Here is a 6,000-nt window from a genome sequence, read left to right as displayed (position 1 = left end):
GTAGCTGGAACTACAGGCATGTGCTACCACACCCAGCTAATTTTTGATTTATTGTAGAGACAAAGTCTTGCCAAGTTGCTCGGGCGGGTCTCGAACCCAGGGCTCAGGCAATCCACTTGCCTCAGCCTCCCAAAGCGCTGGGATTACAGACAGAGCCACCAAGCCTGGCCGCATTTTTCTTTTTGTAATTAATATCTCACTCTGTTACCCAGGCTTGAGTGCAGTGACACAATCACGACTCACTGTAGCCTCAACCTCCTGGGCTCAGGCAATCTTTCCACTTCAGTCTTCTGAGCAGCTGAGACTACAGGGCATGTGCCACCACGCCCAACTAACTTTTTAAAATTTTGTGTAGGGATGGGGTCTCGCGATGTTGCCCAGGCTGGTCTCAAACTCCTAAACTCAAGCAATCCTTGAACTTCAGCTTCCCAAAGTGCTGGGATTACAGGTGTAAGCCACAGCATCAGGCTAGGCAGATGCATTTTTAACTAACAGCCCCAGGTGATTCTGACTCAGATGTCTGCCAGGAAACTTGAAGGAACATAAGGAGGACTGGAGGGGAGAGGGGATTGTGTCAGTAGACACAGGAAGCTTCCTCTCTGGACTGTTTATACCTCTCTGTTTGGGTTCTTTCATCTCAAGCTCTCTGGTCAAGCAGTATGGGCCTAGAGGGAGGAAAAAAAGATTTGTTGAGTACCTTTACACCATTTCATGTCCTCTTCACAGCTGAGAGAAAAAGTAAGACTCTGGAAAGTGAAAATAACTGAACTTTGGTAAAGTGAAGGGCCTGGAGATGAGCTCAAGTCTTACTCTGAAGCCTGTGATCTTGTTCATGTCTCAGGCACCTTGCAAGAAATGGGAAACATGTTTATTGAGCACCTACTATGAGCCAGGCCCTCTCGTGTACATTTTTCACACAGTCCTCATACCAGTCCATATAGACATCCTATCCACATTTTAGCAATGTAGAATTGAGACTCAGAAAGATTGAATAACTTTCCTGCAGTCAAACAGCATATAAAGTGTAAACCGACATGCAAACCCCAGCCTGCGCAACCCGTCTTTCACTTCCCCACATATTGCCTCCCCTCTGGCTAGGTAGTGTTTGTTCTCCAACACTCATTTGCAATTTGGCTGATGCTGGAAGTCTTCCCCAAGGCTGCATGGTACAGCCTGGCAAAGAGAGAAACCCCACTTCACATGGCATCTGATATGGCTGCACTGCATGAACAGGGGGCAGATGGTGGTCAGGATATTCTCCCAGTACCAATGGATTAGGATTTCACTAGGGTGATTGCTAACAGATCACATGGTTGTACCAGGGACCTGCTGGACTTGAACAAGTTTCAGAGTTGCATCATTCTGATTTTTTTTTTTTTTTTAGTCAGTGTCTCACTCTTGTCACCTCAGCTCACCACAGCCTCAACCTGGGAACTCAAGCGATCCTTCTGCCTCAGTCTCCCAAGTAGCTGGGACTACAGGTGTGTGCCACCATGCCCAGCTAATTTTTAAGTTTTCTTTAGAGATGAGGTTTCACTATGTTGCCCAGGCTGGTCTTGAACTCCCAGGCTCAAGCAATCCACCCACTTCGGCCTTTCCAAAGTGCAAGGCATGAGCCACCATGCCTAGTTGCCTCCTTCTGGGTTAATGAAATTTTTCTTTTTTTTTTTTTTGTAGAGACGAGGTCTTGCCAAGTTGCCCAGACTGGTCTTGACCCCGTGGGCTCAGGCAATCCGCTCGCCTCAGCCTCCCAAAGTGTTGGGATTACGGGGTGAGCCACCCAGCCCGGCCGGGTTTATGAAATTTTGTCACGTATCTTTGCACAACAGCTGCTAGTTCTGTCCCCAAAACCTCTGTCAGGCAGTCTACAAAAATGTTTGAGTTGAATGGCAATAAAACAGTTAGGATCACTCTTCACCTATCCACCATCCATCTCCTTGTCCGTCTTTAAAATTTTCTTTTAAGATAAGTGAAGTTTTCTTTTCTTTCTTTTTTTTTTTTTTTAGTTGGAGTCTCACTCTGTCACCCAGACTGGAGTGCAGTGCAGCCTCGACCCGCTGGGCTCCGGCGATCCTTCTGCCTCAGCCTTCCGAGTAGCTGGAACTACAGGTGTGCGCTACCATGCTTGGCTCATTTTTTTATTTATTGTAGAGATGAGCTCTCACCAAGTTGCCCAGGCGGGTCTCGAACTCAGGCAATCCACTCACCTCAGCCTCTCAAGGCGCGGGATTACAGGCTGAGCCACCGAGCCCAGCTAAGATAAGTGAAGTTTTCTAAAGCTCCAATTTTATTCAGCTGTTCCACTGACTGAGAAGTTTACCTTATCCTCAGGCCAAGGGAAAAGTCTGCTAGTCTTAACCATTAAACATAATCGCATTCCCCTCCCTGTGTCTGGCTTAGAGGCGAGCACGTTTTGGCCCGTGAGATACAAGCGAAGTTCACTGGAGGGATTATGACAGAGGCTTTCTCTCTCTTATGAAGGAGATTGGAAGATGCAGACCCTCTTCTCTTGGAAGCTTCATATCTATAAGGGGCATGGGAACTGCTGCAGCCGTCTTTCAGCCTTTAGAGAACAAGTGACCTACAGATAGAGCCACCACACCTAGGATGGCAGAACCTCAAGGTAGGAGCCAGGCACAGTGGTGCTTGCCTGTAATCCCAACTCCTGAAGAGGTTGAGGTGGGAGGATCACTTGAACTCAGGAGTTCAAGGGTGCAGTATGCTGTGATCACAATACTGCACTCCAGCTTGGACATCACAAGAGACTCTTAAAAAAAAAAAAAGATGGGCTCGGTGGCTCAGCCTGTAATCCCAGCACTTTGGGAGGCCAAGACAAGTGAATTGCCTGAGCCCGCAGGTTCAAGACCCACCCAGGCAACTTGGCGAGACCTCGTCTCTGCAATAAATAAAAAATTAGCTGGGCATGATTGTGCTCGCCTGTAGTTCCGGCTACTTGGAAGGCTGAGGTGGAAGGATCGCCGGAGCCCAGCAGGTCGAAGCTGGGATGGCTGGGAGTCTGCCACTGCACTCCAGTCTGGGCCACAGAGTGAGACTCCACCTCAGAAAAAAAAAAAAAAGAACATAAAGATGGACAAAACTTGGTTTGGGGTTTTTTTTTAATTTGGAAAATATAGTTTATTTAGAAAGTAAATTAGAGAGAAGGAGAGAGAGAGGAGATTCATCTCCCTAAGGAAGGGAAGGGAGCCAAAGCTAGAAAACATGACTGCCACAGCTCAAAGAGCCACGTGGACACATCAGAGTTTAACAAAGCAATGGCCAAAACTTGGGCTTTTGATGCTTTAGTGAGCTGCTGACCACCCAAACCAGAGCTGGCCTCCCTGTGGATTTCATACCATGTGGGATAATATATATCTTTATTTGTAAGCCACATTGAGTTAGGTTTCCTATTACCTGCAGCCAAAAGTACTCATACTTCTAAACAGCCCGCAGGTAGATCTGGCTACAGGCACAGCTTTATCCTAGGCAAATGCTGTGTCAGGGTTGAGCTTCACTCTACTACCTCAGTACAGGCTCCAGGTTCAGGCAGACAAATCCTCCTCACCTTGAGGCTACAGGTGTCTTCACTTGGGGCTGGCCGGAAAGAGCCCGGAAAGGGTCCAACCAGAAGACCCACAGGGGAAACTTGCCCACTCCTGAAATAAACACACTAGCCATGAAATGGAAGATGCCGAGGCTTAAGACAGGCTCTCAAACAGGGCTGCATATTAGAACAAACAGGAACGTATTAAAATATGTATAGCTAAATGAGAGAAGCAAATCTGAAAACCTGCCACTGTATGACACTAGGAAAGGCAAACCCATCCAGAGAATAAAAAGATCAGTGGTTGCCAAGGGGTTAGGGAGATGGAGCAATGAACACAGAGGATTAGAATTTGTATGATACGCTGTATGATACTGTAATGGTGGAAATGTGTCCTAATACATTTATCCATCCCATAAAATGGACAACACCAAGAGTGAACCCTAGCCGGGCTCGGTGGCTCAGCCTGTAATCCCGTGCCTTTGGGAGGCTGAGGTGAGTAGATTGCCTGAGTCCGCGGGTTTGAGACCCGCCTGGGCAGCAAGACCTCATCTCTACAATAAATCAAAAAATCAGCCGGGCGTGGTAGCGCGCGCCTGTAGTTCCAGCTATTCGGAAGGCTGAGGCGGAAGGATCGCCAGAGCCCAGCAGGTCGAGGCTGCGGTGGCCGGGAGCAGCCACTGCACTCCAGTCTGGGTGACAGAGTGAGACTCCAACTCAAAAAAAAAAAAAAAACACACATACTAGGGCCAGGCATGGTGGCTCACGCCTGTAATCCCAGCACTTTGGGAGACTGAGGCAGGATGATCACTTGAGACCAAGAGTCCAAGATTGGCTTGAGCAAGCAACATAGCAAGACTTCCCCTCTACAAAAACAATAATAATGATCAAAAACTAACCTATGCCCAGGCCCTATGCATAACAATTAAATCAGAGATGGAGCCCAGGGTGCTGTAACTCATCAGGTGATTCTGTTGGGGGACCAGGATTGAGAACTACCCGTAAAGCAGGCTGGAGTCAAACCCTGGATCTGGGAGTCAGGCAACTTTTTGCAAACCTAGTGGCTGAGACTGGAAGAGAGGGGAGTTTCTCAAGAGATGCCCGGAGGCCAGGGATGGTGGCTCAAGCCTGTAATCCCAGTACTTTGGGAGGCCAAGGTAAGGGGATTGCCTGAGTCCATGGGCTCGTGACCAGCCTGGGCAACTTGGCAAGACTTCATCTCTATAATAAATAAAAAAAATTAGCCAGGCTGGTAGCGTGTGCCTGTAGTTCCAGCTACTTGGAAGGTTGAGGCAGAAGGATTGCCTGAGCCTGGCAGGTCGAGGCTGGGGTGGCTGTGAGTGTGCCACTGCACTCCAGCCTTGGGCAACGGAGTGAGACTCCAACTCAAAAAAAAAAAAAGGGAGAGATGCCGGAGTACTCTTACCATGAGCCACAAACAAGCATGTACCTGGGAGAGATGAACCTAACTGTTAAGGATAACATACCCAGCTGGGTTCCTGTCCCAATAGCTAACAACTGCATAATTAAACAAGACTGCGGGGCCCTTACACAATGTTGTCCATTGGCTTCTCATTTGACTGTGACCTCCCAGGGTTCTTACAAGGGCCAAATGAGATGTTTACTCAGGAAAGAATTTTGTAAGCTGTGAGCCTCTATGCAAGAAAAAAGCATGACTTCAAAACCTGGGATGTGAAAAGATGTGCTTTTAAAAAAGTCACGGAAGTATCTGCCACATGAAAGGAATTCCTCACTTTCTGAAAGTGTTTACCCACGAGTCCTTTAAATGACATGCTCCCTATGGCTTGAAAATGGTTCCGTCAACAAATGGTGCTGGGAAAACTGAATATCTCGCTTGCAAGAGAATGAAGTTAGACCCTTACCTATGTCACTGTCAGAGATAAACAAAGCCTAACATTAGTTAAAGCAGTTAAAATACATATTATTCAGAAACAACTCCTGTGGCACTAGACACTTGGGAGGCTGAGGGGGGAGGATATTTGAGCCCAGAAGTTCAAGACCAGCCTGGGCAACACACTGAAACCCCATCTCACGTCTCTAAAAAAGAAAGACACTCCTGACAGCAGGGGAAAGAGCCGAGCTCCATTTTAACTTGCACAGAGGTGACTGGGTGTTTTAAAGGGAGAATGAGGGAGTAGGGAGAGGAAGCGAGTGGGTACTTGAGTGAAAAATTGCAAAATATTGGTAGTATAGGCCGAGCGGTGGCTCAGCCTGTAATCCCAGCGCTTTGGGAGGCCGAGGTGAGTGGATTGCCTGAGTCCGCGGGTTCGAGACCTGCCCGGGCAACTTGGTGAGACCTCATCTCTACCATAAATTAAAAATTAGCTGGGCATGGTAGCGCCCACCTGTAGTTCCAGCTCCTTGGAAGGCTGAGGCGGAAGGATCGCTGGAGCCCAGCAGGTCGAGGCTGCAGTGGCCGGGAGCGACCACTGCACACC

Source organism: Carlito syrichta, unplaced genomic scaffold (genome assembly GCF_000164805.1).
Source record: "Carlito syrichta isolate Samal-C Ts95f unplaced genomic scaffold, Tarsius_syrichta-2.0.1 Scaffold308254, whole genome shotgun sequence".
Taxonomy (NCBI): Eukaryota; Metazoa; Chordata; class Mammalia; order Primates; family Tarsiidae; genus Carlito; species Carlito syrichta.
Note: the sequence above shows the minus strand (reverse complement) of the source record.